This window comes from Poeciliopsis prolifica, unplaced genomic scaffold (assembly GCF_027474105.1).
Source record: "Poeciliopsis prolifica strain line A6 unplaced genomic scaffold, Auburn_PproV2 SCAFFOLD015, whole genome shotgun sequence".
Taxonomy (NCBI): domain Eukaryota; kingdom Metazoa; phylum Chordata; class Actinopteri; order Cyprinodontiformes; family Poeciliidae; genus Poeciliopsis; species Poeciliopsis prolifica.
This window is the reverse complement of record NW_026562390.1, coordinates 9,900,670-9,914,231: the sequence shown is the minus strand read 5'-3', so window position 1 is coordinate 9,914,231 and position 13,562 is coordinate 9,900,670. Positions and strand designations below refer to the sequence as shown.

Below are 13,562 nucleotides of genomic sequence, written 5' to 3'. Positions count from 1 at the left end.
ATACAGTTCCTTCAAACTGTTATCTCAATCTTCCCTCAAGCTGTGAAATGCTTCAAATTATGTCGACTCAGTTCAAATAATTTCTGACAGGGTGTCGATCAGTTAAATGTGTGAATCTGTGTCGTAAACGTGTTTCAGCAAGTACTATACTTTGCCTTCTGATGAAAGTTTCCTTGAAAAAAAAAACTACACCTCTCAAAAGATATGCAATTTACAAACCACTTTAGCTTTTGACAGCCTTATTGAACACACAGCCACAACATATGAATTATTGTCAGCAGAGGCTCCTTATTGTAGCAAAAAAAAGTTAAACAACTGATTAAATAAAATGCAGCTTTTAACCAATAATCTCAGTTGAGTTTTTATCTGATACTTTTGTAGCTTCCAATATTAGCTAGCTGTGCTGCAGTGGTAAACTGAGCTTGTAGGCAAAAAGAAGAAGGTGGGAATTTAGATTGAGCTGAGTGTTTTTTATTGACTTACTCCTCCACAAATAAAAATAAATATAAATTAGTTATAAACAAATGTAATATTCTTTAGTGTTGTTTAAAATTTGTCAGAATAAGTGTCTACGTTTCTCATCCATGTGTCCTACTTCCTGCGAAAGTAAAAAGTAGAAAATATGTTTTAACTTTCAGTGACATCCTGGGTTAGCAGTCTTGGGAACTATGCCTCCTGCCAATTGGGAGGAAAGATAACAGTGTTATAGGAGACATTTGTTTCCTCTTTCCTTCCTTCAGCCAAATTTAGTTTTCTATAAGTATCAAAATTGTCTACTGAAATTAAACAGGTTATTTTTACACCCTAGATAGCAAAAGCCAAAATTCTCGCTTTCTTCCCCCTTTAGATCATCTTTGATTTAAACAAGATCTTAAGTCTTATTTTGTTTTTACGTTTTAAAATACATGTACCAAATTCACTTTATGAACTGAACACTATAGTTAATATCACATTTTACAGCATTCATTTACTTTGTTAAACAGCATCTCAGTGCCCACGTCTGTGCTGGACTGACAGTTCACACCAAAAAAAAAAAAGAGAGAGAGAAACAGTCATTGACCTCCTCTTCAGACACTCCTGACAGCCCATTGTTGAATTCATCTATAAAGGCCGTGAAAGAGAGATTAAGTCACACGTTAATCTCAAACCGCCTGGGGATGCACCAAAAGAGAAAAGCTAACCTGGTTGGCGTCGAGCCCAGATCAGAGGCCTTTTGTCTGACAAAGAAACAAGCAGTAGGGTGAAGATGTGGAGCAGCTTGCAATGAGGACAGAGCATGACTGACATTAAAAAGGGGGAAGAAGAGAGGAATAATACCAGACAGAAACAGTGGATAGTGGGAAAAGTATACACTAGACAAGTTCAAGACAGATAAATGGAGCAGATGTTTTGAAACGACAGACTCTACAAAAACACAGGGAAATAGATTTCAGAATAAGTCAAAAGGTTTCCACACTCTATTGATGTTAAGCCAGTTACTCTTGGATCTCCCAGAACAAAAGAGAAGGCCTTCACTTTGCTCTCTCTTGTTGTACTGCCCAATCACTTGACTCCAAGCCCCTATTTACACCTGATGTCAATAAATAAACACTCAATAAAAAGAGACGAAAGTCAAAAGGGAAAACATAACTTTCAATTATCTCACGGCTTCAGGTTTTGTGACCAAAATCTATAAGCCAAACTGGAAAGAGCCATGAAGATATCTCTAGTGGGATATTCTATTGTCTACTACCTATTTCTTTATACTATACAATTATACTTTAAACTGTCAAACAGCATATTTTAAAACTTTTTTAGACTTTTAAAAGTTTACCCAATGCTCAGATTTATATTCAATGCAGTACACTTTTACAAAGATGAGTACATCATAGTTCCATCGAAAAAGAAGCTGAACAAATTTTGGCTTGAAACCACAAATCAATAGTCTGAATGAAGTAGTTATTTATAATGTTTGAGGTTACTGAAAAAAATATCTAAATGATGAAAAGAAGTCCACAATTTCTTGAATTGATACATATTATTATGCACTAAAATAAAAATCTACAAATAAAGCCCAGATGAGAAGTAGTTTATGCAGATTCTGGGAAAATAAATTAAATGTATTATTTTCATCTCAGTCACAAGGTTTTACTCAAATAGTTGCTTCTGGTTTGGTTTGTTACTATTTTGGAAACAAAAATAACTAATGTATCTTTAACTGTTTTGTTTTTGCATTGAACAACAAATGCGCATGGTACCGAAATATTACCTAATATGAATTACAGTCCAAGTAGTTACTGTAAATGCAATGTGCACATTGCGGTAATAGTGCAATTCCAGAAATGTTAATAAGGAGGAAAGTAGCTGACTTTGGGACACACCGGCCTAATCTAATGGAAAGGCTGTTAAAATGATAAGCTCCCTCTAAACTTAAAGAACTTTTTAGAGTGAAACTGCCAGAATCACATGCTCTGCTTTTACAACACTAAATTATAAGCCAGAAAGAATTGTCTGTTTATTTAATTTAAAAATGTGGTGAAGGTGGACTTAAAACATGTCACGTTACATTTTTGCACAGCGGCTTGGCTAGCTTTGCTCAAGTTAAATGGTAAAAGCTGCGAGAGAATCAGCCGTTATCGTTTTTGCTGAGAAACCTTATCCGTTTCCAGCACATTGGGCTACACAAGAGGAAAGAGTGATTCCCTCAGCAACAGCAAACATAATTCACATAAACAGCACCACAGTGTAAACACACAAATCAAACAGCCCAGTTGAAGATTTGGGGTGAACAGGGTCAGCCAGGAAAAAAGGTTTGATGTAATTTACTTTGTAACACACAACAGCAATATGGCAGCTGTTCTTACTTCTTTTCTAGTATCTTGCTAATGCTTTGCATTTTAAAGTAGGACTTATTTGGTGTCCCTCGGTGCATGCATTATATCCTTGAAAGACTGGTATACCTATGGGACTTTTTTTTTGCCATTGGTCTCTTTGGGCCTCTCTTTCAATAATGATGTCCTCTTTGAACTTCATACTTCACAGAGATTCCCTGCTGAGTTTGTTCTTTTTGCTAACTCAACATTTCAAACCTTTAATGACAGTGAAACCTTTAGCTAATATTATGAAGTGAAGCATATCCAAAATAATCTTATATTTCTTAATTTCCTCTTACTGTAACTATAAAGTATTTAAAATTATGCATTCTATGAAAAGCTCTTCAAAAGAAAAAAACTAAACCTTTTCAATGAGCTATAATAGTTGTCTTCATTGTTTCACAAAAAAAAAAAAAACACTGGGACTATGTTCTGACTTACTGAATAATCAATGTCACTATTGTATTGCTATGCAGAAGAAAAAAATGTAACTTCATGCCAAAAATACCCATTATCACTTTTAGATATAGCTTCCACAATAGATTTGCATAAAAATCAAGGAAAAACAACAAAAACTATGGTAATATAAATTAGCACAAAATATGATCAAACTGAAAATGAATGAATGAAGTCATGAAAAAGTTATAATTTTGTTCATTTCAAGCATAGTTTTCCAAATATGCAAACTGTTCTTGCTTTAAATGTTAAACATACATATTTATTATGACATATTGCATAGTTATTATTGTTTTTATTTAATTATATGACTTGTAGAATTTCTATTGTTGTGCACAATGACAGTAAAAATGAATTCTAATTCTGAATTCTGACTGTTTAATGGAGAGTTGTTTTATCCTGGAGTCATATGCATTGCTTTTAGTTGAGATATATTAACATCACCAACAAAGTATTTATGCCAGTAAAGTTTGAGTTCCAATGTATTATTCATTATTTGTTATTCACATGTGTGATTTTTATTATTATTATTATTATTATTATATAACAGAGTCTAAAAAATAGAGCAAAGTATACAAAAATAGAAAACAGAACTCTAAAACAACTTTTATAGTATATTTAAAGCCACTACATTGACACATTAGAGTCTGTTTGACCTCACACTTTAGGAACTGCAACTCCGAAGGCTGGATGACTCCTGTAGACCTGCCTAGGCCTTAGCACTGCTTAAAGCAAGTCATCAAAATGATTTGAAAGCTGGAGGAGGTCAGATAAATAAGCCGGAGTCTGTCCCAAGAACACCAGATACATCCAAACAAACCAAAATTATTTGTGTTCTGTTTTTGCCTCTCTTGAGTAAGTCAAACTCTTAATTTCAGGATGCAATTCACTTCATGCTGGTCATACATACAGTGGAGGCAACACATTTCCCTTCCTGCCGGAACAGAACATAGATAATATCAGCTGGGCACTCAGTCAAAGTGTTGCACAATAATATTTCAGTTAAACTAAAAAGGATGATCCAATAAGGATTATGTATCAAATGTGCCAGAAAAGAAATATATAACCACACACTATTTAATAAGCCTTATATATAAAAGAGCTCTGATCAGAAAAGGCATGGCTAAGAACATGAGATAGTGTGCCATTTTGTCTGTTACCTAGTTTGTAAGAATAGACCTCCTCTCTATCTGTGGAATTTGAGCATCTCAGACATTTTTTTGCTTTGTTAAGCAATCCCCTTAGCAACTTTAGATGATCTTACCGACATCCTGCTGAGAAGTCGCAGTTGAGTCTGTAAACCAAAGGTTTTCCCATGTGTGTGTGTGTGTGTGCATGTGCGTGTGTGTGTGGGGGTGTGTAGGCGTGTGTGTGTGTGTAGGTGTGCGTGGGTGTGTGTTGGGAACCTATAGGTGCGGGGACCCAAGTTTTCTCAGCGAAAAAATGCAAGGCCAATTTGTGATTTATGTGATTTAATTGGCTCTTGTTCTGAATTTCAACCAGTTGATTATCAGACTCCTGAACAAAAACTCCTAAAAAACAACTCTAGCTGGTACTTACAATATAATGCTAAAATGATTTGCTTAATTCCTTTCACACACATATTAACTTTGGTGATATCACATTCCTGATTGACAGCGTTTATCATGATGTTGTGCCTCCATTTGCAGCTTCAACTCTTCCAGAAAGGGTTTTTACAAGGTTTAGGAGTGTTTATAAAAACTTTTTACTAGAAGTGCAATTGTGAGGTCAGACACTGATGTGGGATGAGGTGGTCAGGGTAAAAAAAATCTCCTCTGCTGGGTAAGAAACTGACGCATAGCGAGTATGAAACACTCAATTTCATATTCCAAGAAGTAAAGTGTAAAAAATATAAATGAATAAATAAAAACTATTATTCAGGATCACCTTTCAGTGGGCATAACTTTATGGATGAATATTGTCTGCAGATGACAACTGTGGAAAATTAGGAAATAAGTAAATCCTGAGAAAATTATGCATAAAATAACTGTATAAATAATAATAAGGTGAAAAGTTTCAAATGGCTTGTCCAAATTCTTCTCAATATCTTTGTCACTTCCAGTTATTAGGAAATAAGATAGAATTATTATCCAGAAAAATAGACAACTTCCTATGCTAAAACAAGAGCTTTGTTTTTGTCTTGTGTTGTTTAAAACCCCAGCCAGCTCTGTGAAGCTCAAACTTTTAAAGCTCTGAAACAAAGTCAAAATAAGGACATTTAAGAGCCTCGGAAAGGGTCTGAATCCCCGAAACTTCTTAAGCAGCTCATAAGCAGTAATAATTAATGCTCATGTAGGAGAAGATGGCAAAAATGTAGTAATTTCTGCACTTTAAATGTACTTACAAATATTAAATGACAAGAAGAATGGAAATCAAAATAGAGTTGTTGAAGCCCAGAGAAGTTTGTACTGAACTTGGGAAAAACAAGTTTGCGATTTGTGTTAAACATTGTACAATTTTTGGCAGAGCACAACCTGAAGAAATTATTTAGGAGACTAATTCAGCTGTGGAGCACTTGCATAAACACAATTTCTGAGATGTCCCTGTGCATTTGCACAGACCTTCCGGTGGCACCACAGGATCCTTGCAATTCATCCCACCGATTTGTTTTATTTAAATTTTAATTGCTTTTGCACCGATTTTAGGTTGTTTTTTTTATAGCAACTTATGTGTCTTAACTTATGTTTCATGAAAAAAAGAAACAAATTCAGACGAAAAGAGGAAATTAAGAAATGAGAACCTATTTGGATTGTTAAAGATAATATTGTTAATGTTTCTTAAAGGGGTGCAGAAATGATTGCAAATAATAAGCATCCATTTTCTAAGCAAATTACCTGATTGGTCATGCTTTGGGCCTGTGCAAGAGTGAAAACTTACCAGTAATAACACTGGTAAGTTTTCATGTTGAACTGGCTCTCAGAAAACATACATGAAATAAAAATATAAAATATTATGTATGAATCATTAAATTTTAATAATTTTCATTAAAATAACTGAACATGAAACAAACAAAAGACTTATGTGGCATTAAAGTATGCTCTTGTTGGAAACTGTAGTTGATTAAAGCTAAAGCAAATGCGTAAATAATTGTTCAAGTTCGACCACTTTCAGGTTTTCTCTTCAAAGCTTCCCAATTAAACCACCTAAAGAGCCTGAGGATCATTGCTAATCTCCCTCGCTTTTGGCTCAAGATACAGTTTTGCTAATTAATGTTAGCGAGCAGATGTGGCAGTTCCTGTCAAGCTTCCTCAAAGTTTTTGATGTGGGAGCAGCATAAAGCGCTATTTCGTTTATTTAATTGACAATTGAAAGCTCTCAATCAAAGGTTGACTTTAGTGGGGGTTTTATTAACCTGAAAGAAATGTGAACTTAGTTAGGACAGCCTTTTAGTCACCCAGGTAAATGGTTGTTAAACGGCAGATCTTGTGTCAACGCTAAAGAGAAAACCTAGTAGGACTAAAATAAATAAGCCAAGAGCCAATAAAAGTCCAGCAAGTCCCTTTTACTCAAGATCAGACTCATTATTTTCAAAATAACTTGGCTTCTAGGTACAACAACAGCAAAGGTTTTGTTTGTAGTTGGTAATGCATATTTTCATCTACATCTGACTTGTGGTATAAGTTGAGACTAGTTTGCAATCTAAGTTGTTAGATCCCTCCTATAATTAGTGAGAAACAAAGGTCATGTAAAAGCTTTATGTTTGTAATGTTACCCTGTTTGTCATGAGGATTGCATTTTAAATTCAGCACCATGTGCAGATCTACTCTTTTGTTACATTTGTCTTCCTCAAGTTGTTGGAAAGTCATTTTTAAGTGACTTCTGACTGCACAGATTTTTTCCCCCCCTTTTAGACCCTTTGAATATATTTAATTGCAATCTATATAGAATGTAGACAACTCATTAAAACCAGAGAACTACAGAAATATAGAATTAAGTCTTCATTGTTGAACTATATAGATCTGCTATGGTACTGTGAAAGAAAATGTGCTGCACCAGCTCAAATGTCAAGGTATAATTCACACCTTGTTAACCTCAAAAATTATTTGTCTGAATCCAAGCTGATAGGAGCGTTTTCCAACCAGAGATAAATGATTTGCCACCTCAGATTAGTCTCAAAGACACTAAATACTCATTAAGCCTAATGTGGTTGTGTTGCTACGGAACGACGATGCATAACGATGATGTAGCTAGAATAACATTTAAAATTTATCACAGTGTATATTTTTGCTTTAAGTAAATGGCTTCAAGTTCGCTTAAGTTCATTTTGTTTTTATGCGTTTTATATGAGCTGTTACAGAAGAGATGTGTCACATAGCAGCACAGAGCTCAGGGAGCACCACTGGGTCAAATGCTTTGCTTCACATCAAGTGGATGTGAGCCTGGAGACAGTGTTACCCTTCAGTTCAAGCATCAGATGCAAGACATGTCAGACCTTCATGAACCCACAAACCAATTATCTAGCATTGTCATATACCCAAACATGCACACAGACACATAGCAAGAGTTCACCAGTGCAAATGAGAAGACCCCTCCCCCAATGTCAATGTAAAATCTCCCTGATTCAAGTTAATCACATGGTGTTCAATATAATCTTCTGATTTAAAGGCCCAGCGTGCCATCTGGAAAAGCTTGGCAGTGTCTATGGATGGCTGCAGAGTGTGAATGGGTTGGAAAAATGTGCAACAAATGTGTGCAAAAATGCAGATGACACAGTTTTATATCCACAATCCCCAGTGGGTGTTCTGCTATTCTTGTTTTTACACATAAGCAGACCCCCATCCTAAGCCTTTTGGAGGGAAGTGCATTAGCCATGGTCAAAAACACACACACGTACATGGCACTACAGGTCACTTGTCTCCACTGGCACAATGGAGGCAAGCCAAAAAAAAACTGTTTCATCTAAAAATCTATTGAACCCTCAAACCATACATCGTTCCAATTTTAAAAAACTGGAACAAGTACATTTAAAATTAAGGTAAATATAATCGTTACAGTTTCGTACAATACTTTTCCTTCCATAACCCTCAAGGCTCCATTGACCTTTTTGTGTTTTTTAATTTTTTAATTTTATGCATCCCACATTTATCCATATTAAATAATATTCTTCCAGGTGGTGTGTTTGGGATGACTTTAAATATTTATATTGTTTATGTCTTTCTTTAAAATACGAGGGAAAATATGCATCCTTTTGGACTTTTTGACAGCATCTCCCACTGTAAATGCAATTTTTATATACTTTAAAATCTAACAATTTGCATGCAGCAGATAAGAAAATAAATGCCTATTTTTGACACCACCAATCTGAGATAATAAACGCCAATATCCATAAATTGGATATTGTGTTTTTAGTAATAAAAAAAGAGAGACTTGAAGTGCTAAAACTAGTACTTTGAAAATTTCCAAAAATTTGTGGAATTATTGGAAATGCATTAACTTATGATAATAAATAATATAAATAATTCTACCAATGACAATCTAAAAAAATATATCTATATTTAGTTATTCCATCTATGCCAATAATCTAAAGCATACTTTTTTGTGTCCATAAAGATGCAAGAATTTATATTTGTACTTCCAGGATTGTATAATATGTATAGTGATACTATGAAAAATAAAACTTTGGTACTTTGTTAGTATTTAATACTCTACAAGGGCATAAAGAGATTTGATTTAATGTCATATAAAGGTTGGTTGAAGATTGGGACCAATTGCCCCATCTTGCCTTTCTGTTTAGCTGCCACTCATGCTCAGCCTTTCTATTTCAGTCTCTCCAGTCTTGTTTAGCAAAGTTAACATGGCAGCCTTTTTATTACAGCCCTACAGTGTAATTAGCTGTCAACACTCAGCAGCTTGGTCTTGTTGTTGCAAAAGAAAGCCTGAACCAAACACAGGGACAATCTGAGCAACAATAGCGCAAGAAAGCAAAGAGAAGCATGACTAATAACATTTTGACTGCCAAACGATTAATCTTTTAAAATATGGAGACATTTCGTATTAAGTATCACTTTCTAAGAAATTGTTCAGGGCTGAATTAAAGAAAGCTGGTGTTTGAAAACTCTTTTTCTACCACTGTAAGCTACATTTAGCTTAATCAACCTATTCTTTGTTTTTGTATGTTCCAGTGATTTAATGAATATTGCAGAATCTACACATAAATGATGTGTCCAGTTTCAAAAGGAGAGCTTAAGATTTATGAAGAGAGGTTCTGTTAAGAAGTTATCACCAATTGATTTCTTACATTCAGCAGAAAACTCTTGTCATCTTTATTTAGTATATATCAACATTGGTGCCAAAGACTAAAGTTAATACCTAGTTTCAGAGTTAGGTACCTCTTGATTCAATGTTTTTGCTGGGAAAATCAGGGTCCTGGCTTTCCCATGGATGTTATACTTTGATATCTATACCTAAACATTTTTGAAGACCAATCACTCTTCTCACATGGCAACAACCCCCACATACAGGGGGTAAGCCGGACAGCTCTGGAACCCATGAAAACTACTTATAAAAGACTTAAAGACTATGACAGAGGGTGGGATTTTCATAGTGCTTCCAAACTACCCAGATGTCAATCTGATGGGCTCTGATGGCATCTCTAGAACAAAAGCCCTGTCGAGAAAAACAAAAGCAAAGGAGGAAAGTGATAAGCGCTGAGAGGATTTTCTTTTATGGCCCAATTAAGAAACAACACAAGAAACTCTAAGTTATCTGTTGATCTCTTCAGTGATCTGAATGAGTTTGGTATCAAAAGAAGAAACCAACTGTATTTTGTGTTTGATAGAAACAATTACATATCAGGTCATTTTAAAGCAATTCACCCAAAGCCAACAACATGTGTTCCCTGCTCATTCAGGCTGTTGCGACATCAAGTGCAGGTATGCTGGCAGGTTTGTTCACAAAGATAATTCTGTCTCTAGAGGTTTGACCCGACACTGACAACACTCTGACCTGGCACAGATCTCTGACAGAGGGATTAACTCCCATAATTTCAATAAACAGCACAACTATGGTGTCCATGTTCAAGTTTATCAACTACTTGAACAGAAATATCATTACATTCAGATCTGTGTGCTGTGAGAAGATTTTAGTTCAGACTGTAAAAATGAATTTTGTTGAGTTAAAATGCCCTATAAAAGCAAACTATCGACTGAATTACAGAAAAATACCAAATAAAATACTAGATTTTTAATAGATTCCATTTGAACAGAAATACAATAAGTAGTACACACTACTCAGAGCCTTCCCTTAGAGGGAAGGCTCATTAAAATAAAGACACGGGACTATAAGGTGCTGAACATATGGCAGCTTCTGCTTTGAGATTAATCTAAGTGCCTTTGAATTTCCTACACTGAAGCAGTTAACCTGAATAAAACAAGGTTCATCTACAGTTCAAGAAATTTCAAACTGAGCTGGTTCTGCCTCATTCATATTTCAAGTGTCATTTTAACGGGCCGTCAACTTCAAGGTCTAGCTCTTTTCTAATTTTGTTTTGTTAGAGAAGGAAAATAAACATCCAAAAAACCTGTGTGGGTCGCTTGGTGGCAGGACCCAGATGAGCCTCCAAATTGCAAATGTTGCTTAAAAAAGCAGAGAATTATATACACATAGCAAATTTTGTAATGACGTCCTAGTAAACTTTTGAGAAACAAAAAATAAAATCTGGTTCTTATTCTGGTTACAAATTCTTAAATATAAAGACTTCCTTTTTCTTTTTTTTGTTAGCAAAATTGTACCATCTTATTTTTTCTCATTTAAACATTAAATGTGGAAAACAATCTTCTTGTTAAGAGTTAGCACTTGATGCCGATGAGATCCTGGCCTTTCGTAAGATATAAGGTGTTGCAAGTATAAAGAGAAAAATAAAAAAACAAGGATTTCAATGAAAATACAAGTATAATCCCTGATTTGTGTAAATCTGATTTATCCAGTGAGAATAAATACAATAATGCCAAATGCAATAGGTGTATTACATTAGCAGTGCCATATCACTAACACACCACCAATCACAGCAAAGTAAGAAACACTAAGCAGTAAAATGATGTCACAGTAGAGCTGGACACTGAAATACAGCCCTTTAGATTATTGTCAGACTGCTTGAATCAGAACATCCACAACCGTTTGGCTGCTATCAAATTGTCACATTGTTAGTTTAGTAAAAAAAAGTTTCTTTTGTCAGAGCGTCAGAGAACAGACAGTGACACAAAGAGAAGAAAGGGAATGTGACAAAGGATTCAGTCTTGATAAGAGGAAACAAAAAAACAAGTAAACAACAACTACACATCAGCAAGAAGCGTGAAATGAACAAGACAAGGAAACACTCGAGAGCATTCTGAAGATATGAATATTCACTGTGACAGATGAAATATGAATGGTCAGAAAGCAAGAGGAAGAAACACTAAGCTAGATTATTGGATGCCATTGTAATGTAATTGATTTTGGAGTGTTTCACTTTAATACATGTCATCCTGCAGTAGCACCTCCATGGCTTATATTCTGCCAGCAGTCAATGAACACGAGCATGCATGAGTATGCATCCTCCACTGACACACATACGCAGAGGCCAGATGAGACAGTAGTAGGGCAGCACTGTCCAAGCGACAGATGAAGACAACACATTTAATAATACAATAAATCATTTGGCTTTCACTTTTTAGCCACGTTCTAAAAGTGGCAATCCAGCAATTTCCCACATTCCCCTTATCAGCAGAAAATATCTGCACAGCTTTTCAAATGATCAGATCTAACAGCAAGAAGGACAACTTGCCTTTATAACGTCCCCAAGTAAAAGTCAGTTTCTCCACATGCAAGCTTTGCAATTATTTCCTCCTGGCTGGGTCTTGTCCAATCTGATCCTCCTGTCCTACTTCCATCCACAGAAGCATAAAACTCATTTTAAAGTTTCATGAGGCAGATTAGCCTTGTTCAGCCAAGCAGTGTAAATTGGGCTGAGTTTGTGAACATCTTATGATATCCATGATATTAGCAATCCAAACTTGTGCTATGTTGAAAAAAAAGATAGGAAAGTATCATAGAAAGAAGAGCCTTTGAGCTGTGAGGGGTGAAATAGGAGCACATATCTGTGTCAAAGGGTCACACTGATGCTAGGCAATCAATAAGCCAGTCGATGGGTAGGCTAACCCCTTCAGGGATATATTGTGGAAAATAATTGTGACCAATTTAGCCTACCAAGTACAAATTAAATGAGGACTGACAGACAGGCAACATGCCCACAGCGCTGCAAAAACATACTTATATAATACTGGCCACATGCAAAAAGACACAAAGTAAATGAAAAAGCAGCAGGAGAACAAAAAATTAATAAGATTCAAATTTTTATAACGCCCTCAATAATTTATGTGCCTGTCCAAGTTGCAAATTCACAGCTGTGCAGCTGTTCATACAACTTTCAAACCATGTGAAGTGAGTACTGTCAAGTAGAATAATATAAACGTGGTACTCACCTAGTCTAGGCTGCCCTTATGGCTGGCACAGAGAAGCATGACTCCAACACAAACACACAAACCAGCACAGCCATCAACTACGAGTGGAAGAAACATAGGCAGAAAAAAGAGGGAGCACTCAGAGATGTTGCGAAGAAACAAATAGTTGTCCAGACCACTGTGTCAGTGTGTGGTGAATGTGTGTGAGTGAGTGTGAGTTGAGTGAGTGTGTGTCTGAGTGTAGGGGCAGATCTGCTTCAGTAGTGAATGGTTTTGGAGAGCTCTGTCTCAATCTCGCTCTCTGGCAACTGTGACGCGTTAGGGCTTCATCCAGGCCCCTCCCTCCTCTCCCGTGTTCTCCACTCTACTCTCTCCGTTTCCCCCTCATTCGCTGTCCTAATCCCTTTTTCCTTCTCTCTCTTAATCCCTCCTTCCCTGGTCAGTCCGCCTCCTGGTCTGAAGGCAGATAAAAACTTATTTCCAGTGGCCAAGCACATAATATAAGAAAGACCATTGTCTCTTCATGGTTTACTTTCATGCATTAATGAACAACGGATTGCTTCCAACTTAAATTTTATTATTGCGTGTGCTTTACATGTTAGTTTGTGTTTTCGGCTTGACTGGTTTCATCAGGTTAAATTTTAATGCACAGAAAAAGAAGTACAGATTCATTGTACTTCAGTGAATCTGTTTTATTAATATAAACAGATGTACGTTGCTGACATGACAAATTAAAATTTAATGTAAAGCTAACAGAGATGTCTAATAGCTCTAAACATTATGAAAATATAATTAA

The 13,562-nt window shown here is 35.7% G+C and overlaps 1 protein-coding gene across 2 annotated transcripts in view; it reads right to left on the bottom strand.

Moving 5' to 3' along the window:
• rgs3a (regulator of G protein signaling 3a) overlaps positions 1–13,057 on the bottom strand; it is a 110,721-nt gene extending 97,664 nt beyond the window's left edge. Inside the window, exon 1 of one of the 2 annotated variants that reach the window (XM_055040464.1) lies at positions 12,788–13,057. The gene's annotated coding sequence lies outside the window, so the exon portion shown is untranslated. Of the gene's footprint in view, positions 1–971; positions 987–12,787 lie in introns of those variants that run through there. The other variant, XM_055040465.1, reaches the window with a different exon arrangement.
• Between the last annotated feature and the right edge of the window lie 505 nt (positions 13,058–13,562).